The following is a 27,196-nucleotide window of genomic DNA, read 5'->3' on the forward strand; positions in this document are numbered from 1 at the left end:
TGCTGCAACCTCCGTGAACGGCTCTGTACTCGGGTCCTGTCCCTCTAAAAGTAACAGAGCCTCCTCAATAGAACTACCTTATGTGATTGGACATACAAATGCATGTTCTCATCTTTGAAATTTCACAGCTTGAATGGTCATATATAGGGGACTCATGCTTGCATTCAAATTCTGTCTTATATCAATGTAACCATCTGTCTTCTCCCCATCTCATTCCCTGGCTGCGGAACACTTTTGGAAGAAATGACACAAGTGGATGGATTGGCGTCATTCCAAATTTATAGTCTCCAAACTCATTGGGCATTATTGCCAGAGCAAACATTCCACATCTTACTCTGGTCAGACTACCTTCCTAATTGCTGCTCCCTTCTAGCAATAAACTGGGTACCTTTTCAGAGAGAGGATTGAGGCTATCAGATAAGCACTTGAAAACTCTCTTTCCCAAACCACAAACTTAAACATATACAACTGAGTCCAATTTTGCCTCCTGGGATCCTGTAACAGACCAATAAACATTCTTCTCCAATCTAAGACAAATTCTTCCATTTCTTCTCCTAGTTGATCTTCACCCAACTGCCATAGAGATTTCCTCTTTCCTGGAAACTGAATCTCTTAATGGTTCAAAGAAATCCACCCTCTTCTTCTAGCACCTCTGCTCATTTCCCTTACCTTCCACAATCAAATTCTCCCAAAGAATAAGCTACAGTCACTGCCTTCATCTCTCCAATTCCTCGTTTAGGCTTCAATCCATGACAATCAGCTCCCCTTCATGACTCTGCTGAATCTTTCTTGGCCAAAGTTACCAATCATTTTCTAATTACAAATTGCCTAATTTCTTCTAGCCTTCTCTATCATTGGCTTCTGAGATGTGACTCCTTGCTAAGTCCCCTGACCCACTCTGACATTTCCTTCTTGGTTATATCCATATTTATATATATACATATGTTGCTGCTGCTAAGTTGCTTCAGTCGTGCCCGACTCTGTGCAGCCCCATAGACGGTAGCCCACCAGGCTCCCTCATCCCTGCGATTCTCCAGGCAAGAACACTGGAGTGGGTTGCCATTTCCTTCTCCAATGTATGAAAGTGAAAAGTGAAAGTGAAGTCGCTTAGTCCTGTCCGACTCTTAGCGACCCCATGGACTGCAGCCCACCAGGCTCCTCCATCCATGGGATTTTGCAGGCAAGGGTACTGGAGTGGGGTGCCATTGCCTTCTCTAATATATATACATATATATGTGTGTAAATAAGAAATATTTCCTTATTTATATATGTACACCAGATTCTGGTGTGTGTGTGCATGTATGTATATATATTCTTCATATCTTGGCTACACACACACACACACATATAAGCTTCTCAGGTGGTGTTAGTGGTAAAGAACCTACCTGCCAGTGCAGGAGACATAAGAAACACGGGTTGATCCCTGGGTCATAAAGATCCCCTGGAGAGGAAATGGCAGTCCACTCCAGTTTTGTTGCCTGGAGAATCCCATGGATAGATGAGCCTGGCAGGCTACAGTCCACATTGTTGTTGCAAAGAGTCAGACACGACTGAAGTAACAAACTGACTGATATTGATATCTGCCCCACCCTGAAATACTGGGTTTTCCAAGCCTGATTTGACTTCTTTAAAAGATGTTATTACTTCCTTGGTGACTTCATCTGTTTCTGGAGTTTCACACTGATGATTCTTTCACTGATGATGATATCCTATAGGAAACTGCAGGCTCAATGACTACTAGACATTTCCACTTAATTAATGTGTCCAAAAGCAATTTAATATGTTCACCCCAAATCTGGTTTTCTTCCATGCTCCTTCCCTTGGTAAATGGTATCACTCAGTCAGTTCAGTTCAGTCACTCAGTCGTGTCCAGCTCTTGCAACCCCATAAATCACAGCATGCTTCTCTGTCCATCACCAACTCTTGGATTTCACCCAAACTCAAGTGCATCGAGTCAGTTATGCCACCCAGCCATCTCATCCTCTGTCATCCCCTTCTCCTCCTGTCCCCAATCCCTCCCAGCATCAGGGTGTTATCCAATGAGTCAACACTTCGCATGAGGGGGCCAAAGTACTGGAGTTTCAGCTTCAGCATCAGTCCTTCCAGTGAACACCCAGGACTGATCTCCTTTAGGATGGACTGGTTGGATGTCCTTGCATTCCAAGGGACTTGCAAGAGTCTTCTTCAGCACCACAGTTCAAAAGCATCAATTCTTCAGAACTCAGCTTTCTTCACAGTCCAACTCTCACATCCATACATGACCATGGAAAAACCATACCCTTGACTAGATGGACCTTTGTTGACAAAGTAATATCTCTGCTTTTTAATGTGCTATCTAGGTTGGTCATAACTTTCCTTCCAAGGAGTAAGTGTCTTTTAATTTTATGGCTACAATCATCATCTGCAGTGATTTTGGAGCCCCAAAAATAAAGTCTGACACTTTTTCCACTGTTTCCCCATCTATTTGCCTTGAAGTGATGAGACCAGATGCTATGATCTTAGTTTTCTGAATGTTGAGCTTTAAGCCAACTTTTTCACTCTCCTTTTTCACTTTCATCAAGAGGCTTTTTAGTTTCTCTTCACTTTCTTCCATAAGGGTGGTGTCATCTGCATATCTGAGGTTATTGATATTTCTCCCAGCAATCTTAATTCCACCTTGTGCTTCATGATATCACTAGGCACCTAAATTCTGAAGGTATTTTTGGCCCCTCTTTGTCCCTCCCTCTTTGTCTATTAGAGACACTCAAATAGAGCCAGACATCCTGGAATGTGAAGTCAAGTGGGCCTTAGAAAGCATCACTATCAACAAAGCTATTGGAGGTGATGGAATTCCAGTTGAGCTATTTCAAATCCTAAAAGATAATGCTGTGAAAATGCTGCACTCAATATGCCAGCAAATTTGGAAAATTCAGCAGTGGCCACAGGACTGGAAAAGGTCCGTTTTCATTCCAATCCCAAATAAAAGCAATGCCAAAGAATGCTCAAAGGTGACGTCACTCAGTCGTGTCTGACTCTTTGCGAACCCGTGGACTGTACCCTACTAGGCTTCTCTGTCCATGGGATCTCCAGGTAAGAATACTGGAGTGGATTGCCATTTCCTTCTCCAGGGGATCTTCCCGACCCAGGGATCAAACCTGGGTCTCCTGCATTGGAGGCAGATGCTTTAACCTCTGAGCCACCAGGGAAGCCCTTAAGAATGCTCAAACTACCGCACAGTTGCACTCATCCACATCCTAGTAAAGTCATGCTAAAAATTCTCCAAGCAAGGCTTCAGCAATACATGAATCATGAACTTCTAGATGTTCAAGCTGGTTTTAGAAAAGGCAGAGGAACCAGAGATCAAATTGCCAACATCTGCTGGATCACTGAAAAAGCAAGAGAGTTGCAGAAAAAAAAACATCTATTTCTGCTTTATTGACTATGCCAAAAGCCTTTGACTCTGTGGACCACAGTAAACTGTGGAAAATTCTGAAAGATATGGGCATACCAGGCCACCTGACCTGCATCTTCAGAAACCTGTATGCAGGTCAGGAATTAACAGTTAGAACTGGACATGGAACAACAAACTGGTTCCAAATAGGAAAGAAGTACGTCAAGGCTGTATATTGTCACCCTGCTTATTTAACTTATATGCAGAATACATCATGAGAAACGCTGGACTGGAAGAAGCACAAGCTGGAATCAAGATTGCTAGGAGAAATATCAATAACCTCAGACATGCAGATTATACCACCCTTATGGCAGAAGGTGAAGAAGAACTAAAGAGCCTCTTGATGAAAGTGAAAGAGGAAAGTGAAAAAGTTGGTTTAAAGCTCAACATTCAGAAAATGAAGATCATGGCATCCGATCCCATCACTTCATGACAAATAGATGGGGAAAGAGTGGAAACAGTGTCAGACTTTATTTGGGGGGGCTCCAAAATCACTGTAGATGGTTGTTCCAGCCATAAAATTAAAAGACACTTACTCCTTGGAAGGAAAGTTATGACCAACCTAGATAGCATATTACAAAGCAAAGACATTACTTTGCTAACAAAGGTCCATGTGGTCAAGGTTATGGTTTTTCCAGCAGTCATGTATGGATGTGAGAGTTGGACTATAGAGAAAGCTGCACACCAAAGAACTGATGCTTTTGAACTGTGATTTGGAGAAGATTCTTGAGAGTCCTTTGGACAGCAAGGAGATCCAACCAGTCCATCCTAAAGGAGATCAGCCCTGGGTGTTCATTATTAGAAGGACTGATGTTGAAGCTGAAACTCTAATACTTTGACCACCTGATGTGGAGAGCTGACTCATTTGAAAAGACCTTGATGTTGGGAAAGATTGAGGCAGGAGAAGTGGATGACAGAGGATGAGATGGCTGGATGGCATCACCAACTCAATGGACATGAGTTTGGTCAACTCTGGGAGTTAGTGATGGACAGGGAGGCCTGGTATGCTGCGGTTCATGGGGTTGCACAGGGTCGGACATGACTGAGTGACTGAACTGAACTGAACTGTCCCTCCCTATAACATCCATTAGCTCTCACAGCCACATCTCTTCTCTCCATTTTCTCTGCCTCTGCCTGAGTTCAGGTTTTCATTCTCTCTCCCATGGATTGCTGCCATCATTTCCTAACTGGTTTTCCTTCCTCCAGTATTATCCCCTTCTAATATATTCATCATGGTGTGGTAATCTTCCTAAAGCAAAAGCCTATCAGTGTATTCCAATCATTTTTAAAACACACTCTATGTGTCAATAATCATGCTCTTCTTTACTTTCATTGTCTGATTTGAGTCTCACAACCCTATAAACTAAATATTGATATTTGTATTTTCAGAAAAAAATCCTGAAACTACTACACGGGCAAATCAGCAATTAAATTCAAGTTTGTGTGGTTATGTGCATCCAGTGTTATGTTTCTCCATGGCCCAAGGTTAAGTCCAGACTCCTTAGCAGCCTACCTCCCTATAAACTCACTTCTCTCCTAGTTTCAAATGGCCGGCCTCTGTGTGAAATCGTATCCCCTCCTTCCCCCTCTGTCCCTTCCTCTGTCTTCACACCTGAAGAATTGCCTGTTTATTTATTCTGCACCCCCACTAAACACTGTAAAGACTTTAATCAGAGCACCAGTCCAATTTCATCATATTTGTTAACAATTTTTTTTTCCCCATAATACTGTGTGCGAACTTCCAGAGACCATCTTTGTCTCCAGGACCTAATATTATCTTTGGTATATAGTACATGGGTAGACAAAATATAGCCCATGGGCCAAATATGGCTTGCCACATGTTTCTATAAACAAAATTTTATTAGAACAATGCCAATTCTAGTGAAGTACATATTACCTATGGGTGCTTCCTTACCGCAATGAGTGAGTGATCCAAGAGTTTATGGTCCAAGACTTTATGGTCTGCAATCCTAAAATATTTACTATCTGGCCCTGTACAGAAAATTATCAGCCTCTGACATAGTAGATACATGATTAATGTTGGAGAAATAAGAGAATGTATGTTACATTGGCTGAATGAATCCATGAATTATTGAATCATTATTAAATATATTTTTTGGCAATGAGAAATAAGTAATCAGAAAATCTGGATTGAAGAAAGAATTTTCTAGCCATTAATAATGATTGAGATGAAGAAGTGATCTCCTTAGATATCAGTCTCCTGGGGAACAAAGCAAGGTAGAAAAAGGTGGAGTTGATCCAGAGGAGCAAGGCAAATAACGTTAATAATAATGACTCTACCTATCCTCTTAGAGTTGTTGTGAATGGGCATTGCTGTTTATAAAGTACTCGGAAGACATAAAGCATTGAGCCTTTTAGCGATGACAAACGACTTTCTTATCTTGGTCCTTTCATCATTCCGTCTACCTATAGAATCAGAATTCTTCAATAAAGAAAACCCAATTTACCTCAAAAAGGTTAAATTTCACTCAGCTAACTAGTTTTCGCACTCTGATCTCTCCAGCTCTAAAACCCCTGCTCTTTTTCCAAATCCAGGCCACTTCTTTTCATGTATGAACATATCACTTGTAGCTTGAAGGAACACTTTATTTCCAGACACTTGAGGGCTTGCTTATATGTTCCATACAGGCAAGTTTGAGCAGGCACTTCTGACAAGCTTTGACTATTATGTTTACCCCTGCAGACCTCCCAGGGACAAACACTGAATTTGTTTTTCAAGCACTCCCAGGGGCTAGAGCTAGCCAGTCTATTTGGATAGAGGGTGTGGAGGCTTCCCTAGCTGCATCACACCCACCTAGATAAGGAGACCGGATGTTACGTGACCTTCCAACATTTGCCAGAGAACAGACTAGCACGGGGATCCAGAGAGGGTGGGTGTGCCTAGTTAATAGGGCAGAGCAGACTAAACAAACCTACACTTTCTGACCTCTTCCTTCCTCTGGGTTCTTAATGAAAGTTCTTTCTACTCATGAACAAAAACAACCATTTGTTCATTCATTTAACATGTGCTGAAAACCTACTCCAGGACAGGTCTGGTGCTGGGTATAAGAAATGAAGAGAGAAACAGAACACAATTCTTCCCCACAAGGAGCCTGCAGTCTGGTGCATGAAACCAACATGTAAATAGACAATAAAGATACAAACTGGTGAGAGCTCTAAAACTTGGAACAAAGCTCTAAGAAAAAGCAAGCTCCTGTCTCTGGGATGTGGAGGGACCTCAGAAAGGAGGTAATATTGGAATTACCAGATGAATTTACCAGAAAAGGATAGTAATTATAATAATAATTCTAGTAAGTTATTGACCAGCTATCATGAGCCAAAAACTAAGCTAGGAACTTCATAGCCTTTGCTATTACATTTTAGGAACAATGAAACTGTCGCTTAGAGAAGGAATATAACACATCCAAATTCACAAAGGCAGTAAGTGGCAGAGCTGGGTCTGGGCCCAGATGTTCCTCATCTTAAAATTGTATTTTGGTACTTCTCTTTCAAATGAGGGTAAGAAAGGCAGAATGGTATCTTCAGGGAAAAGCGAGCTGTTTAGAGTAGCTGAAACATACAGCCATTAGAGGAAAGGCTTGGGAGCTGAGGCTGAAAAATGACAAGGAGCTCAGATTTTGAAAGGTCTCATATGTCTCACCCATTTCAATTTTTGCCTTGTGATTTTTGGGACGAGGACTTCCCTGATGGCCGAGCGGATAAAGAAGCCACCTGCAGTACAGGAGATATGGGTTTGATCTCTGGGTCAGGAAGATCCCCTGAAGGAAGAAATGGCAGCTCCACTCCAGTATCCTTGTCTGAAAAATCCCATGGATAGAGAAGCCTGACAGGCCTTAGTCCAAAGGGTTATAAAGAGTCAGACATGACTGGGCACACACACACACTATTGGGAAGAACCCATGATCAGATTTCTAATTTAGAAATATCACTGGAGCAGAAGTAAAAAGAAAAAAAAAAAAAACTGGAAGCAGGTGGAAGGCAAGGAGACCCATCAAAAAGCTGTTGCCTCTGTTCAGGTCAGAGATATTTGAGACCTGAATGAAGAATGTATTTAACGAGGATAAAATCTGCAAACTCAATATGAACAGGAGCCACACTCTGCAATGGGTCCCCCAATAAAGCGTGACCGTGCTTTGGGATTGTTTGTGTTTTGTTGATGAAAAGTTGAGGTCCAGAGAGGGGACAAGGACGGATACAGAGAATGTCGGCCCCAGAGCTCAAGCCCATCTCTGGACCTTTGGGGTCCGATGGCCTTTCCTCCCTTTGACAGTCCCTTTTAGGTGCTGTAACCCAGGCCTCTGCCACCACATCAATGGACATTCCTTCCTAAGAGTTGCAGCTGTTTGTCTCTCTCCCTCAGGTCATCCTGGAGTGACTCCCAGCACATGGACAACATCCAGCCATCTATGAAGGCTGGCAGGAGGAAGCCCATAACAATGAACAAACGTTCAGGGAAAACCCCCAGTGATTCCCCAAATGAGCTGGGGCGAAGCAAACTCTCCCTGAGCTCAGGCTTCACTGAGCAGGAAAATTGTCTGAGCAGGATCAGGTGAGGAGGGAAAGCAGGATGGTGGAGTCTGTAACTCCTGAGACAGACTTTGAGGCAGAGTCCCAAGGGGAGTCAGTATTAGGAATAGAACTTACACTCCTGTGTGCTGGAGGCAGCAGTGAGAGGGAAGAGGGAACACTGTGCAGAAATGCTCCATTGCTGGAGTCTGTGGTTTGTTTGAGATCCTGATCTATGCTAAACAGTGACCATACTGATTCCAACATCCTACACACACCACCACTGACCTCCTGCAGCTACCTACTCAGCATCCTAGGAGGCTCTGTTGGCTAGCTTGCCTTTCCTCCCAGCCAACCCATCAACCCTGACCTCAGCAGATAGCTGACAGCATCCTATTTACCACACCTCCCCTTTGAAGGTGGAAACCAGCAACAGGGAGGGCAGGGCCTTCGGCCAATGATGTGTACCCTCCTCCAACTAGAGAAGATCCCAGGAACCCAGTTCTTATCACAGGAGGGAGGGTAGGTCCACAGTGGGGGCCAAGTGAGTGGCCCCCAGACAAGGAAGGATAAGGCTACAATTTAAAATGGTCAGGTCACTCTGGGGACAGATGACAGGGAGTTCTGGAGGACTTTGGTACACAGGGTATAAGATAAGCACCTGCAGTGGCTTCATGTGTCTTTTCAGTGCCACCTCATTCACGTGGGGTGGTTTCTTCTCAAGAGGCCAAGAACGGGAACAGGGCTCCCTTTCTGGTATTCTCCATCATGGCTCACCACCAAGAACCTTCCATGAGAGCCAACAGAAAATGTTCTAGCCAGTTCCACCTCCTTGCCTTTGGCCATTTCCTCTTCCTCCCTGGCATCCTCTCTGAGCCCTCCCCTGACTCCTGTCCACAGTTAGCGTTCCAGCCCATTTCACACCTCCTCTCCCGCAAAGCTTTCTGCCTAGTTTCAGATTCCCCAGAAAACAAGAGCCCAAGTCACAGACTGAACGCTGGTGCGTTATTTGAGATTGATCCCAGAAAGCAGACGTGAGGAGTGTGGTGAGTGAAAGAATGAAGGAAAAACCCACATAAGGTGTACTGTGAAGGCAGCCTTTGCCAGGACCTCCTGAGACGCCTACAACTTGCCTCCCAGAAATATCCACCAGTCAGATGGAAGACTGGAGCAGATGTCCACCAGCTTCTCCTCTACCTCCTCCCCTCTGGCCCCCAGTCCCCATCCCTGGATGAAGGATGCCCCAGAGCTTTATCTGGCTTTACTTAAGTTCCCTTAGAAGTAAACCCTTAGACCAGGATCTGAGTGAAAGTCATGTGAGGGGTAGTGCAAGAAAGCAAGAGGGCAGGAAATTGTCGCTGGGAGGGAAGGAAGACAGTGAAGGTGAGTCACCAACTGAAGTGCCACTGAGGGCACCTGGAGCTCAGTCCTGTTGAAGAATTCAAGGAGCCAGTGTGGAATCATGTCTAGAATTTTCCTTGCAGAGGACAGGGTGCTGAAGAGTCTCTCTACACCCTTCAGTCCTACTTGGAGGTTTGAAGCCTGCCTCTGAGATGGGGGTGAGGATTTAATGCCCTGGCACTTCCAGCATCCCCAGCACACAGACCAAGTGGGGTCTGGCTGTCAGAGCAAGCCCACAGGCAAAGAATTATAGCTACCGGCTGTTGGAATTCAGGTCCACACAAGCCAGGGGACAGGGGTCCAGGCTATGCTTGCCAGCTGGCTGGGAAAGCTCCCAACATCTAGAAGGCCCTGAGGTAAGATGCTGAAAGACAAGAACACTGCCAGAGGGAGCTGAGTCTGATCTGTCACAACTATGGTTGAAAGTTGGAAGGGGGCTGAAGTTGGAGAGGGGCCAAGGGAAATGGAGCATGCATGTTGTGTCTAACAGCAGCACTTATTTTGCCCAGCCGCTCTGAGTTCTTCTTTCCTTGTTGTGAATACCTATTAAATGACCATTCAACACGTGTAGGCTGCCCTATACTATGTGTAAGTTGAACACTTGAAAGTGGCTTGCAGACTCCTAGAAGTCAAGGCCTGTGACTTAGTCTTTTCATCTCCAGTACTTAGCACCAAACTTTGTACCTAGTTATACCTTTGTCTACTTTTGACAGAAAAGAAGAAAAAAATTAAAGGCTTCATGCATGAGCTCCCTCCCTTCCCTATCTAAAAAGTTACCTTCTTGTATACATACCAGGCCTTACAACTGTTATTTGTGTGTTGGAAATAACAAGAATGAGATTTCCCCTTTCTCTGATTAAGGTAAACTCATCTGCCTACACTTTGGATGCTGTTGACCTTGCCTCTTTTCTGGGATCCTCACTCCGTCAAGTCATCCCTTTTCTCCATTGTCCATGTAGCAGATATTTGGGCTAGGTGAGGGTCCTGACATTTGAGCCTTCCTACTCCACTTGTCAGGCTTCCCTAGTGGCTCAGTCAGAAAAGAATCCATCTGAAATGCAGGAAACTGCCTGAAATGCAGGAGACCCAGGTTTGATCCCTGGGTCGCAAAGATCCCCTGGAGAAGGAAATGGCAACCCACCCCAGTATTCTTGCCTGGAAAATCCCACTGACAAAGAAGCCTGCCAGGCTACAGTCCTGTGGCTTTGCAAAGTCGGGCATGACAATTAAACCACCATCCCCACACCACTTAACTCCGAAGAAGCCCGTGGGATAAAGTGTAAGATCCATAATGTGCCATCAGTTTTGGCTCACACAGGGCAGCCCAAAGGCCAGCAATCCATCTGGTTGGCAAAGGACTTTGTCCTGCATGACCAATTGTGTAACATTAGCCTGGAAAATGGGGCACCTGTCTTCTTCTCTTCAGTTCTGACAGGGGGAGGACAAACATGAGGGTCTTGCCGAACTGGAATGAGGCATGGAAATGCCCGAGGCAGGCCCCATGCACGTACCGTCCTCAGCTTCTCCTCAGTCCAACATCTGCCATTTCCTAAGACTCAGCTTAGCCTTCAGAAAATGAATTGCTCCCTGTCAAAATCATTTAGATTCCTTTATAATACAGATTGCTCCTGCTGGCCTCTTGGAATCTAGAAAACTGAGGGGCTCCAAAGATGGAATATGGATCTGAGTAGTTCAGTAGGCTTTCTGCCTCCTTAAATCCCTTTGGGAACAAAGTCAGGAGTGAGTGAATAACCCTACCTAATTATACAAAATTAATTCATACATGGTGAATAATTTCTTCAACTTCTCCATCTTTACCCCCAGTCTAATTCCTATTCCCCTTCTTGCCACAAGTCTCCATGTGAATGAGTCTGAAAGATATCCTTAAATATTGATCTATTCTTGTAAAATACATAGTGGTGATTTAGATGCACATATGCTTTTGATTTTATAGAAATCATATGCTATGATAAATATCATTCTGCTTCTTTTGTCACTCAACTATAGGGTTTGGGGGGGTGGGAGAACATGGTTTTTGTTTTGTTTAACCTTTTTCTTCTTTTGAAGCACATCACATACACAAAAGAGTGCATGGATTTTTGAGGGCCTACTAAGTGGCCTTCCATGATGTCAATTCTCTCTCCCCACCAAAATAATTTTCAAAGCAAAATTTTATGTTAATCGCTTTCTTTCTGCTGTTGTTTCATCTCTGCACAATATCCTGTTCATGTGCCTGGCTTTGCCCTTTATATAAATGAACCATATATATGCATTCCTCTTTAATTTGCTCTTTTTACCAATATTACTTTTTTTGAAATGCATCCACCTTGTTGGCATAGCTGTAATTTATTCATTTTTGTTGCTGTGGAATATATTGCTGTGTGACTATATCATGATTTGTTTCTCTATCTTCCATAGGTATTCATTTGGATTTGTTGTTGGTAGTGGCATTTGAACCATGTCTCCATTTACCATCGGATGGGAATTTCTCTATAGAACATAATCTAGGATTGCAATTGCTTAATCATAGGGTACAGACACACTTCTGTTTGAAGTAGTACCAAACTGTTCTTCAAAGTTATTACTAACTCACACTCTCTCCCACAGGTATGATACCTTCTTTTCTCCATATCCTGGACAATACTTCATTGTCAAACTTCTTAGCTGTCAAGCTGGTGGGCATGAAAATATATTCACTTTAGTTTTAATGTATACTCCTTAACTGCCAATGAGCCTGAGTACTTTGCTATAACTTCATGGGACATTCATGTTTTCTCTTCTGTAAAATTTATATTTGTATTTTTGTATTTGCTTTTGTGTCTTTATCCATTTTAAGCTGTTCATCTAACCTTTTCATATTTTTCTTATGAATTTATGGAAGTTTTAAAGTATATACACTTTGGATACTAATCCTTTGTCATGCATATACATTTCAAATATCTTCTCCCAGTTTGGGACTTTGATTTTAACTCTAGTTTTGCTATCCTTTTGGTAAATAGGATCTAATTTTAATGAGATAGAACTTATCAATTCTATGTGTGCTGTGTCTTACATTTTAAAAATTCTTTTCTTTGTGATTATCAAGATATTCTTTTATGTAATAAAAAAATTTTAATGGTACACCATCATGGTTTATACATGTTATTTACTTTCTCTAAAATGATTTTAAAAATACTAATGTCACAGGGGTTTTATGAGGGTTACATGTGACAAGTGTGTATGAAAGAGCTTAGCAAAGCACTTCACACATAACTAAAGCTCAGTATGTGTAAGTTCATTCATTAGAGTTAGCCCAAGTTCTATATTTCACAGCTGTTAGATTTTTGCAAGTAATTTCATTTTTAAACAAATGAATACTTAGTGTGTATTAGTTATACACTGGACATTTTGCTAAATGTTTTATTGTTCACAAAAACTCTGTTAAATAAATAATATTATCATCACCATTGTACACATACGGTAACTGAGGCTCAGGGAAAAAGTTATTTGTCCTGGGGACAAGCGCTAAGTGGCTTGAGTAAGTGCGTACTCAGTCACTTCAGTTGTGTCCAACTCTTTGCAACCCTATGGACTGTAGCTCTCCAGGCTCCTCTGTCCACAGGATTCTCCAGGCAAGAACACTGAACCGGGTTGCCATGCCCTCCTCCAGGGGATCTTCCTGACCCAGGGATCAAACCTGAGTCTCTTATGTCTCCTGCATTGCCAGGCGGGTTCTTTACCGCTCTTGGGAATTATATTTCCTATCTGCCTTTCTACCTAGACGGAAGTACTTTATGAGAAGATTTGCATTCGGAAAATGGCAAGAGCCCTGTAGTACTGGAAAATAAGTTCTAAAAGTGTGTATTTGGGGATGTGGCAGAGAGGACAAGATAAATGTGGTTTATATACTCTATTGCTTTCACTCTGCAAAACAAATGCTGTGATTTGCCCCAGTCCTCATCTCCCATCTCCTTAGACCTGACTCAGTCTCTTGAACCCACCCTTTCCCCTAAGTGACTGCCTTGAGCATACAGTCCTTCTGATTTGCATTGTAAAATCAGAGCCCATAATTTGACCAACCACATGACTCCTTTCTCTCTGAGGAATTCCACATCAAGTGGAACATTGCTCCAGTCATAGTTTAACTGGACTCCAATTATTATCTTCCTGTCAGATAGGAAGTGTCTTGAGTCACCCAGGACACGCATGTCAACACAGTGTAAAGCTCTGTTTGTTTGCCTCCCCAGACAGATGTTGAAACAGGAACTCCAACCACCAGTCAAACTGCCCAGACAACCAAGCAACTCAGTAACCACTTGCTAAAGTTAACACTCTTGGCATTTGGTTCCCACCAGATGAATTATAACGTGGTGTACGCTAGGTTCATTCAAGTCACTGAATGTGAGATCTGGAAGAACCTTACCAGTCATCCAGACATACTCATATTATAGTGGGACGGGAACAAGATGCAAAGAAGGAATACATGGGAGTAAATCACTTTATGTTAAATGTATATCCTTAGTTGAAGGACAGTATATGACTAGCCCTTACCTATAAAATGAAGATAAATAATACACACCATTCCTGCATCATTGGGTTGATGTGAGAACCAAATCAAACAATATATATGCTTCTCAGATATAGAGCACAGATTTGTGATTGCCAAGAGGGAGTGGGATAGGAGAGGGAAGGACTGGGAGTTTGGGAATAGCAGATACAAACTGTTATGTGTGTGTGTGTTTGCGTGTGTGTGTGTGTGTGCACACACATGCTCAGTCATGTCTGACCCTTTGCAACCCCATGGACTGTAGCCCACAAGGCTCCTCTGTCCATGGGATTTCCCAGGCAAGAATATCAGAATATGTTGCCATTTTCTACTCCAGTTTGTGATTGCCAAGGAGAAGCAGGGTAGGGAAGGGAAAGATTGGGAGTTTGGAACTAGCAAATGCAAAGTTACATACTGGATGGATAGTCAACAAGGTCCTGTTGCATAGCACTGCTGCTAAGCCACTCCAGTCCTGTCCGACACTGTGAGACCCCATAGACGGCAGTCCACCAGGATCCGATGTCCTTGGGATTCTTCAGGCAAGAACACTGGAGTGGGTTGCCATTTCCTTTTCTAATGCATGAAAGTGGAAAGTGAAAGTGAAGTCGCTCAGTCATGTCCGACTCTTAGCCACCCCATTGACTGCAGCCTACCAGGCTCCTCCATCCATGGGATTTTCCAGGCAAGAGTACTGGAGTGGGCTGCCATTGCCTTCTCCATTGCATAGCACAGAGAACAATATTCAATATTCTGCTATAAACTATAGTTGAAAAGAATATATGTGTATAACAATAGCTTTGCTATACAGCAGAAATTAACACATTGTAAGTCAACTGTATTTCAACAAAATTTAAATATATCTGTTTGTATATGCACTTCTTTGATGATCTGCTTTACTCTAAGTATAGAGTTGTATATATAAGAGAAGAAAAGCAAATATAAACATTTGCTGGGCTCATTAAGGTTTTTAAAAAATTGGACTTTAATAGTCCTGTAAGATATAACTGAATACTGAAGATTTGGAAATTTTTTTCTTTGTACTCAGGTGAATACTACAAAGTAAGTACTCAAAATATATAACAGACTCCACAAAGACCAGTTATTCACATTTTTTCATTGTGTCTATACAGAATTTGGGCTTCCCTGATAGCTTGGTTGGTAAAGAATCCACTTGCAATGCAGGAAACCCCAGTTCAATTCTTGGGTTGGGAAGATCCACTGGAGAAGGGATAGGCTACCCACTCCAGTATTCTTGGGCTTCCCGTGTGGCTGTGGCTCACCTGGTAAAGAATCCACCTGCAATGCGGAAGACCTGGGTTTGATCCCTGGGTTGGGAAGATTCCCCGGAGAAGGGAAAGGCTACCCTCTCCAGTGTTCTGGCCTGATGAATTCCATGGACTGCATAGTCCATGGGGTCACAAAGAGACAGACACAACTGCGCAACTTTCACTTTCACTTTCAGACAGAAAACAGATACCATTTTCTCTACCCTATCCGCATCTATGTAATACACTACTGATTAACAACAGTTCTCTATGAGCATCTTCATGGTTTTATAATCTTCCTCAATGCAGTAGTCCAGGAAGTCAGCAATAACTAATCATTTCTTGATACTAAGTTTTTTCAATTGTTGAAAAACAATTAGCTCAAAGCTATACTCAATGATAAATTCCTATAACATAGTTTTTCTCAGTTATCTTTGCTACTTAACTTACAACCCCAAGACAATGGCAACTAGTTTTGTAGATCAGCTTGAGGGTCCCTCAGATAGATTTGCCCAGGCTCAGTCATGTAACTGCAATAAGCCGGAGATCCAGTGGGGCTGGAAGGTCCAAGATGGCCTCACTTACAAAACTCAAAGGTGGTTTTGACTATGTGTTGTGGCTCCTCAGTTCTCCTCCATGTGGCCTCTCATCCTCTAGGAGACAGGACTGACTTTCCCTAGGTCATCCCTAGGATATCTCAGGGCAGTATTCTCAAGGGCAAAAGCAAAAATCACAAAATCTTACAATGCTTAACTTCAGACATCACAATCTCACTTCTGCCATATTCTATCTACAAATAAAATTCACATCTTCATGGGAGTTGTAGCAAAATCATGTTTCAAAAAGGAGAAAGAATACTGTGATGGGGCCATTAAGCAATTTTTTAGAGTGTACCTGCTTGCCATGAATTATTCATGTTCTTCCTACATGTAAAATGTGATCACCTCCAAACTCAGACCTCCAAAATTCTCATCCCAATTGTTCTATGGTTTCATAATAAGTTAGCCTCAAACTTAGCTGACTAAAACAATAAATATTGATTATCTACCACAAGTTGGTCAGAAGGTTAGCTGGATGTCAGCCAGAGTTGTAGTTCCCATTTGAAGTGTTATAGGACAGGAGAATTCACTTTTAAGGCGGCTCATTCACCAGCCTGTGGATAAGAAACTTCAGTTCTTCCTTACACAGACCTCCTCACAAGGCTGCTTAAGTGTTCTTACAATGGGCAAGTTGGCTTTCCACAGCATGACCAGCATAAGAGAGGTCATTTGTGACCTTGCCATGGAAGATAAACATAGTTATTCCTATAATATCTCATTCAACTCAGCCCCACTGAGTATAGGGAAAAACTATGCAAGGTCATCAGGGGCCATTTTTGGAGGCTGACTACCACATCAATTATGGTATTAAGCTTAAAGTCCAAAATTTCATTACATATCTCAGCCTGAATGTGAATGGGCCTCCTTAAGTGTGGTTTTCAGGTACTCTTGAATAGCAGCATCTCCACCGATTTGTGAACTAAAAAGATACTGTATCTTCCCCAGATATACTCAACATATAACACTGAGATAGAGAAAAATTTTGTACAGTTGACAATCTCATGTATAACGGACTAATGAGATAGTGATAGACACACTGATCAATAGCAAATCTGAAATCCAGATGTCACATGTTTTCAGGCTCCCTGCCCTGAGGGTGAGAAACGTTTCTTGATTAGGAGAGATTCTTCTCCTATGAGTGGTCTCATTGTTCTCCTCATCTCTTCACTCTTCTCTCTGAGCTCTTGGTCTATCTTTCTAAAAGACTCTTCTTTATTTGTGCTTATATCTAAGTAGCTTTCTCCAGAAGCTTATTCTTCTTCCTTCTCACAGTCTTATTTTCATTTGAACTATCTCCATCTCTCCCAGTTCAAATCACCAAAATTACCAATGCTACTGGAAATATAATTTTCTTGAAATCTTTGTGGGTTTCCTATTAATCTCAGCATTCACTTCATGCTTCCAAAAGACAAATCCATGATTCTTTTTGAGGTAGACCTTTTTATACTTTAGAAAATTCAGGATTCTTTGGGACAATGCCATTGTGACTATTGGAAGCCCCCTTTGCAGCAAAGAGGAACAACTGAGAACCTTAAATCTTATGCGATATCAGCAAAAACTATTAGAGCCATACCCTTGATTTGACCTTTGCCCTGAAGCTGTGTTTTATGTTTGTAATCTTTTGCTAGCTATGGCTTCTCTTGTAGCTCAGCTGGTAAAGAATCCACCAGCCATGCAGGGCACCCCAGTTTGATTCCTGGGTCAGGAAGATCTCCTGGAGAAAGGATAAGCTATACACTCCAGTATTCTTGGGCTTCCCTGGTGGCTCAGACAGTAGGGAAACCTGCAATGTGGGAGTCCAGAGTTTGATCCCTCGGTTAGGAAGATCCCTTGGAGGAGGGCATGGCAACCCACTCTAGTATTCTTGCCTGGAGAATTCCATGGACAGAAGAGCCTGTCAGGCCATAGTCCATGGTGTCCCAAAGAGTTGGACAAGACTGAGTGAATTTCAGTTTCACTTTGCTAGCTGTAGACACAAAAAATATAAAGCAGTTTTATTTTCCAACCCAGCAAGTCCTTATTCTTTCATATTTCCTTCAAATTATGCTTGCAAATGCTAGTTTGCTCATTAGCTCATCTCTCTGTTCATGGGTTGGCCAAAAAGTTCATTTGGGTTTTTCTGTAAGATGTTACAGAAAAACTTAAATGAACTTTTTGGTCAACCCAATATATGCAGTTTTAAACATCATTTGAAATTTTTATCCCTCTGCTTTAATGTCTTCTTAACCAGATCAAATAAATTCATTAGTAATTTCTATCTTCCAAGTTACATATACCAAGGACTGCCCTTTCTTTTCTTTTGGCTTTCTGCTTCTCTAGCCTCTCTTCTTTCTTCTCTTTCCAGCCTCCACCCACCACTTAGTTCCAAAGCCAATGCTACATAGCTGAGGTTTTGTTATGGTAGCATTACACTTCTAGTTACCAATTTGTTTCAGTTTCCTATTGCTGCATAACAAATCATCCAAGGTTTAGTGGCTTAAAATGACAGTGATTTATAATTTCTCACAATTTTGGCTGTATGGTTCCTCTGCTATTTTTTGGAGAGCTTAACTTTTTGTTTGTCTTTTATTTCACATTTTTAACTGTCACAACTGAGTGGGAGTTATTTGCATCTGGTGGTTAGAGGCCCGAGATGTTGGTAAATATGCTACAGTGCACAATAGTAAATTATCTAGCCCAACAAGTCTATAGTACTCAGGGTGTAAAACCTGTAATAGTATTTTTAAGTCAACCATCTACTTTAATCTTTACGATAGCCCTGTTAGGTAGGAAAGATCTTCATTATTTACAAGAGAGAAAAGTGAACCTGATGAATAAGGGCACACAATTAGTAAAGGGCAGAGTTAGGGCTTTAACATATGATGTCTGAGCGCTTAATCACTCTACTATAGGATTGCACGGCAATTGCATTGCACCTGAATTGTTGATTTTCATAAAATATCAGATTTTTCTAAATATTAAAACCACTCCAGCCAATAGACCAAACTCTCCACCAATTATTTCTTCTTTGGCTTTTTCCTTTCTATCTTACTGACTTCTCCTAGAAACAGAGCCCAGTGCAAGGATTAAGTGCTAATGCATTATTTAGTAGGTACAATAGTATGGCTGCAAAAATGAGCAAAAAGGGAAGTGGGGCAGAGAAGGATAGGAAATAATGCAAGGTGATACATTCCAGGAAGGCACCTATTTGAGGCAGCTTATGAGATGTCTCCAAATGGGCTATTCAGAGGGGAAAACACTCCTTAGCTCAGTCTATTGGAGGGAGGAAACGAGAGTATATTTATTTGCCAGATTCCTCACATCTCCTGAGTTCTATCACTCTAAGTTTGCCTTCCAGAGACTTAACTCTACACTCCTGGGTTGCATTACTCAGCCCTTATTGCAGCTGCTCAGGAAGCTGTTCTCAAGCCAGCAGCGTGGTCTTCATCTGAGTCCAGGAGTTCTGTGAGACATAAATACTTTCATGCATGTTGTTGGTCAGCCTCAAGTAGTTTAACTCTGTGGGTTACACAGAGTCAGAGAGCTTAAGCAGCTAGTATGGAACAGATAGTCAGAGGTTCAAGAGACAGATCTATCCAAGAGAATCCAAGGTTGGACATAAGATATGTCTAATGTACTCTTCAAAATGCTCCTCTGTCACCAGAAGGAAATTCTTCCAGCTTGAATGACCCAACATATCGTTAGAAATCATTAAGCTTTAAGAAGCCAACAACACAAAGGAAACTACCTAAAATACTAAAGAAAGAAGGAAAGTAATGAAATTACTGCTATAATAAAATGACAGCAGTAACTCAGTCTCTAAGCCACATATCACCACATACAAATATCCAGAGCAAGAAGCAAACTCTCCATTTGGATCTCTCATAAATGAAGACACTCTTCCAAAGGGCCAGTCTGTAAACACTGCCTTGAATTTCTCATTGTTCAAGTTGGGCAGTGCATCCATTCCTCAACAATCCCATTACAAGAGTCTAATGCACATTAGGAAGCATCATTACAAACAAAGCTAGTGGAGGTGATGGAATTCCAGTTGAGCTATCTCAAATCCTAAAAGATGATGCTGAGAAAGTGCTATACCCAAAATGCCACCAAATTTGGAAAACTTAGCAATGGCCACAGGATTGGGAATGGTCCATTTTCATTCCAATCCCTAAGAAAGGCAATGCCAAAGAATGCTCAAACTACCACACAGTTGCACTCATCTCACACGCTAGTAAAGTAATGCCCAAAATTCTCCAAGCCAGGCTTCAGCAATACGTGAACCGTGAACTTCCAGATGTTCAAGCTGATTTTAGAAAAGGCAGAGGAACCAGAGATCAAATTGCCAATATCTGCTGGATCATCGAAAAAGCAAGAGAGTTCCAGAAAAACATCTATTTCTGCCTTATTGACTATGCCAAAGCCTTTGACTGTGTGGATCACGTTAAACTGTGGAAAATTCTGAAAGACGTGGGAATATCAGACCACCTGACCAACCTCTTGAGAAATCTATGTGCAGGTTACGAAGCAACAGTTAGAGCTGGACATGGAACAACAGGCTGGTTCCAAACAGGGAAAGGAGTACATAAAGTCTATATATTGTCACCCTGCTTATTTAACTTATATACAGAGCACATCATGAGAAACGCTGGCCTGGAAGAAGCACAAGCTGGAATCAAGATTGCTGGGAGAAATATCAATAACCTCAGATATGCAGATGACACCACCCTTATGGCAGAAAGCCTAGCAGAACTAAAGAGCTTCTTGATGAAAGCGAAAGAGAAGAGTGAAAAAGTTGGCTTAAAGCACAATATTCAGAAAACTAAGATCATGGCATCCAATTCCATCACTTCATGGGAAATAGATGGAGAAACAGTGCAAACAGTGGCAGACTTTATTTTTTTGGGCTCCAAAATCACTGCAGATGGTGACTGCAGCCATGAAATTAAAAGATGCTTACTCCTTGGAAGAAAAGCTATGACCAACCTAGGCATCATATTAAAAAGTAGAGACTACTTTGCCAACAAAAATCCATCTAGTCAAGGCTATGGTTTCTCCAGTAGTCATGTTTGGATGTGTGAGTTGGACTATAAAGAAAGCTGAGCACTGAAGAATGGATGCTTTTGAACTGTGGTGTTGGAGAAGACTCTTGAGAGTCCCTTGGACTGCAAGGAGATCCAACCAGTCCATCCTAAAGGAGTCAGTCCTGAATGTTCATTGCAAGGACTGATGTTGAAGCTGAAACTCCAATACTTTGGCCACCTGATGTGAAGACCTGACTCATTAAAAAGAAAAAAAAAAAAGAAAAAGAAAGAAAAGAGCCTGATGCAGGGAAAGATTGAAGGTGAGAAGAGAAGAGGACATCAGAGGATGGGATGGTTGGTTGGCATCACCGACTCAATGGACGTGAGATTGAGTAAACTCCCGGAGTTGGTGATGGACAGGGAGGCCTGGGTGCTGCATTCCATGGGATTGCAAAGAGTCAAACACGACCCAGTGACTGAACTGAACTGAAATGAGTGCACATTGATTGGTTGATGCCTGGGTCCCTGGACCAATCATTGTCAAGAAGGAGGGATCATCATGACTTCTTAAGCCAAGTAGGGCCCAGCTCCAGCCCTGGGATAATCCTCAAACTGCAGGGCTACTATAAAAAGAAGGTGGACTAAAGAGGCAAATGATGTTAAAGAGAAAACTCTGGTAAACAAGAGACAGCCTTCAAGAATTCCTAAAGAAACAAAGACCAAACAAAGCTGTCATCTGCAAGTCTTACTAGACAGTTATGAGGTCCTGATTTCCACCTCACAACACATTTGTGTGTTTCAGACAGACTGTCCAGTTCTCCCTGGCTCCTGCTACTCCTTCCACTGGGTCTATGTCTTCCCAAACCCCTGCCTTTGATGGCCTATCATTTCCTCAAGCTAATATCAAAAGTCTGTCCTGATGTTTCACAGCCAGAACATATAGGCTATGGGAAGTTAAGGCTTTAGAGTTAGTAGGAATTTTAGAAATCTAAATCAGGGCTCTACACACTGCATGTAATGGGGTCCCAGAAGCCCTGCAAAGTGCTTTCCTGTGTATCCTTAGAAAGCTGAAGGAAAGAGCTAACCAGCAGGCACTCTGGACATTCGGCACTCACCCAACCAGAGCATGGATTCAATTTCACTTATTTGACTTGATCAAATCAAATTTGAATTGATGTATTTTGCATAGTTACATAGTTTGTTTCAAGATTAATTTTCCTAAGGGATTTCTTACAAAAGTGAGAAAACTCACTTTTAGTGAGTTTGGAGAGGGGTTTGAGGCACATGTTGAAGGTCATAGAGCTGATCTGACTTTCTTCCTCATGACAACTGTATGGTATTTGGAAAGATCCATCCTGTGCTTCCTGAGTTCTTTCTTCTCCAGAATCAGTGGCCCTAGCTCTTGCCAATCTCACTCACAGAAAGATATTCCAAACCATCTCACCAATCCACTGCTCAACTCCTTGTTAAAATCACACTTAGAGTGTAGTGCCAAGAAATGATGATTCAGATGCATCTGAGCAGCAGAGGGAAGAGTAGGACTACCTCATTTCCATCAAAATGCTAAAGTCCTAATAATGCAGCCAGGGACCACATTAGTTAGCTGGCAGGCACAAAACACCATGCCTCATCCTGTCCATTAAAACTCTTATGGCTTTCTTTCATAAGTTGCTGCAAAGGCTTCTCCCCTCGTCCTATTCTCATCTGCTTGTTTATTGAAACCCAATTGCAGGGCTTAACATCTATTTCATTTATTCTAAGAATCCACAATTCCAAGGGGCCAACCCTGTATATTTCTGAGCATTCCATGAGTGGCCAGAGAATTCTAGGCCAAGAATAGCAAACTCAACCACCAGGCAGGTAGAGATGCAGGTAAGATAAATAAGTGAAGGTGGGTAGGTCTCTAATTCAAACTCATGAACAGGACCTCTGGTAAACTGGAGAACTCAGCCCCATCTGAAGGGACATAATCTAATCGATTTTGACTCACCAGCACTATGCAAAAATCAAGCCCAGTATTGCTCAGTCTCCTCATTTTTTAAGAGAAGCCAAAAAAGTGAATGTTTACTGGAAATATCCACCTTGGCCACTAATTCACAAAGATCTAATATATTCTACAGGCCAAACAAAACACATCTGCAGGCTGAGTTCAGCCCAAAGACTGCAAATTTGCAACCCTTGCCCTGTGGGGATGAGGGAGTTGGGCAACACCGGTTCTTGAGACAAAAATATAAAGTGATTTGTATTATCTTGGATTTAATAGCATAACATTTATTTTTTAAATTTTCATGTTAATCATAGGCTTGAGCGTTTCAAACCTGGAAAGAATCTCAGAGATTATATGGTTTAATTCTCTTATTTTACAAGAAAAGAATCTGTGATTCAGAGAGAACTGACTTGGATTTTAATTATATATATAGTTAACCCTTGAATAACAGGAATTTCTAAGTTTGTGTTCTATTAGAGATCACAACATGTGGAATCAAAAGAAGCAGGGGCTGAGTATTGATTCTACCCAAATTATTTCAGATTCTTGGCGTGGGTGAGGTGTTTATCAGTCCCTTTGTTTCTGAGGCAGAGATAGCAGTATGTGAATTTTCTGCTGTGCAGGAGTTGGAGTCAGCACCCCTAACCCCTATGTTGTTCAAGGTAAACTGTATTTCAATAAATAAAAAAGAAATCCTATTCTCAGAAGTAGAAAAATGTGTCTTGGTGCCCAGTCCAGGGTTTTTCAATCTTGGTACTGTTGACATTTTTTATTGCATGAGTACTAAGAATTTGTCATGGGGCGGGGTGGGGGGGAGGGTCCTATACATTGTATGACATTTAACAGCATCCCTGGCCTCTACCCACTAGATGCCAATCACATGGGGAACATAGAAGCAAAGATGAACCCAGATGTAGCCAGACATCCTTGGGGGACAAAATCACCACTGCTCTTGAAAACCGCTGCCACTCTCCAACCCCTTTGTCTCACAGATGAAGAAACTGAGACTCGGGAAATTTAAGAGTTTTGCTAAGGTTACATGAGGAGTTATTGCCATGACTGGTACCAAGACTCAGGTACCTTAATTTCCAGTAGGGTGTTCTTTCCACCAAGACTGAAAAACTAAACCACGGTTTATTAGTGAAAGAGCTGTCTAAAACTGCATATTTTAAAATAAGATGCAATATGGCATAATGGTGAGAAGCATAGCTTCTAAGATTTACAGATCTGGGCTTCATTCTCAGCTCTTCTACTTACTAACTTAATGACACTAACCAAATTAGCCTTTTTGTTTCCTCCTTTGAAAAATGGATCACTCTTTAAAAAAGTTTATTTAAAAAAAAAAAGGTGGGAAAATTGATATAGTGCTTGCTACATAACAGGAAATCAGTAACTTATCATCATTGTCATCAGTAGTAGTATTAACTGGACCTGAAGTCGACTAATTATAGCTCCCAAACCAGATCTGTTCTGCCTGTTTTTGTATAGCCTGTGAGATAATGATTTAGAAAAGTTAAAAAACAATACTATTTTGTGATATATGAATAAATAAAGTTTTATTGGAACACAGCCATGTTTATTCATTCACATAGTCTATAGCTACTTTCCTGCTATAACAACAGAGTTGAGTAGTTGCAAGATAGATCACATGGCTGGCAAAGACTAAAGTATTTGCTGGCCCTTTACAGAAAAAGATTGCTTCATTAGAGCTTTGATCGCCAGGAAGTAAACAGGCAGCCATATTTGGCACAGAGCCCTCTGGTGTACAGGAGGAATCATACCAAAGTAATTTGTTATTCCTTTGGATGCCCCCTTGTTGGCCTATCTCCTCTAACTACTATATTTAACCTTGCTTACTTGAAACATTTCTCAGCATCTATGTGTACCTAATATCTTCAGAAATAGCCATGAGGGACATGAAAAACCTTTACTTTTTATAGATGTCCTTTCTTGAATAAACCTCATTATAGACTTGGTACTTGAAGGTGTTTTTCAAAATCTGCAATATTTATCAGAAAGAAAGGAAATGGTTTTCTCAGTGTTAAGCCAACCACATATTTTAAGTCTTGCATGATTTGTACTGGACAATAAAAAGGGATATCCGGTTTAAAGGAAAAATAGATAAGAGCTATCTGCCAAGTCTAAAATTTAAGAGATGCTGTCATGTCACCTATTTTTTTTTTTGTAATATCTTGAGCATCTTAGTTATGATTTAATCTGACTACAGGCCAAGAGTTTAAAAGTCAAAATACCTATCTACAGCCCTGGACTTGCCACTAACTAGATTTGCGGTCTCCAGAATTCTGTTTCAACTCAATACTATATGTGCATTGTCTAATATGTGCCAGATGCTGTCCTGGGCATCAGGAATACAAAGATAAGTCTGACATGGTCTTTTCCCTAAAAGATTTCACTGAGAGTCTGTTTAAATCATTGATCTCCTTTGAGGGTCAATTTTCTCATCTGTCATAGTAGGACATTGAATTAAATGTTTCATTCACTCAAGAAGCTTTTCTTGATATCCTTTGTCTTTCCATACCCTCTGGCAGATATCAAGGAATGAAAATAGGGCTATATCACTGTACTCATTCAATTATAAAGTATGCTAGTTACTCTCCTGGGAAGTAGTTCCTAGGTAATTATAATACAACACAATGCAAAATAAACATATGAAGCACATGAAACAGAGCCATTAATTTTCTGGAATAAGGAAAAACAGATTTCATAGGACAAGTAACATTAGGATGTCTTAAATGATGGGTTCATTGATGGCATGGTATATTGGGAACTCCAACCACTGAGAAGGGATAAAGCCAGACTAACACAAATTTGGGAGCTGGAGAAGGGGACTTTGGTCTGTAGAATCTACACTTTTCCCATTTTAATTGGCAATTCAAAACCAAGTCCAAAGGAGATGGGCAAGGTTCAATCTAGTCCAAGACCAGGCAGAATTTTTTACAAAGAAATGAGATAACGCTTGTCATTTGGGCTTCTGGGCATTTTTTGTTCTTTGAGCCGCATGTAAACTAAAAAGTTTCATTCTAAGGGAGATGACAAAAGTCACATACAAAGTTCCCCAGGGGAAAACACCAGGATGGAATCACTCCAACAGCCAACTTCTCAGCTTTTAGGTTTTTACTCTGTAACAGTAAGATAGAAACAAGCATCCAGATTCAGAAATAAGAGAAAACAATCCCAAGCTCATGGGTGTCTGGAATAAGAGATACACATGTAAAACTACAGATTATTCCCAAATCTCATGTGCATATGACAGGGCAGCTTTATACGGTCCTGGGGGAATCATGATCTCACTAGCATTAGCACCCATGGCTGGAAACTCAGACTACAAAGGGGAAGGCAGAATTGGTCACAAAGACAGAGGTGTATGAGAAGGCTTTGTGGATGGAAGCACAATGCATCATACAAAAATGCAAAGATGAGCTTATAACTCTCAAATAACCCCACTTCTCTTTCTTGTCCTCCAAGATGCCATCTGCAAGTATAGCTGCAGTGCCAATGAAAGTCCCATCATGACTTTCCATTTGATGAGCTGTGAGTAGTTTGGCTAGAGATGCAGGATTCACACACTTTGTTTAATGGTGTTCTGATTAAACCTAATTAAATTTCAAACTTCCAATCCTATTGCACAAGGCATAGGATAGAGCCAGGCCTGCCTTCCTCAGGAAGGATCCCTCGACATTCACACCCTGGAGGACTCCAGAAATTTTGGATGCCTCTGCCTGACTTGATGACTGCATCTTCTCCCTGTTTCCCATTACAACATCACTATACTTAGTCCTCCTTTTCCAAAGGTCCCCTGGATATGTCTGTCCCACTGCGGCCAGTTGAGAGCACACCTGGCCACAGCTAGTTATTGACCCCCAGCCATCACCCCACCACTTCTCATGGGACCCAGGTTTCACTAAGTTCCCTGATGTGCTGTGCCAAAGCCTTCCCCTCTACTTGCCCCCACACCCAGCCCCCAATCCACTCCTAGGCCACAGTGCACTTGGGGGAAATTCAATCCATATGTTTCCTTTTCTTCCTACAGAACGCATCCAGCCATTGTTTAAAGAGGGAGGCAACAGCCAAGAAGAGCCAAGTGAGACCTCTCCTGGCTTTCTAATCCTTTATTAGGCAGCAAGGAAAGAAGGCCTTTGCCAAGAGCAAACCTGAAACAGTCTGTTGGGTTTGCTTCAAAACCTGCAAGTCATGTTTCCACACAAAAATGTCCCTAGGACTGAGGATGTAAGGCACTCTTTGTGGGTTTCTGGGATATGAGAGGGTGATAACAACTACCACCACTGCTCACCCAGATCTAGGATGTGTGTGAAGGGAGTCATTTGCAGGAGGATGTTTTACATTATTACCTTCTGAAGCTGACATACACCCTCTCTGAGAGTGTGAACTCTTGGGCAGGAGGAGAAGGGGACGACAGAGGATGAGATGGCTGGATGGC

This window comes from Ovis canadensis, chromosome 1, assembly GCF_042477335.2.
Source record: "Ovis canadensis isolate MfBH-ARS-UI-01 breed Bighorn chromosome 1, ARS-UI_OviCan_v2, whole genome shotgun sequence".
In the NCBI taxonomy this organism is placed as follows: Eukaryota; Metazoa; Chordata; class Mammalia; order Artiodactyla; family Bovidae; genus Ovis; species Ovis canadensis.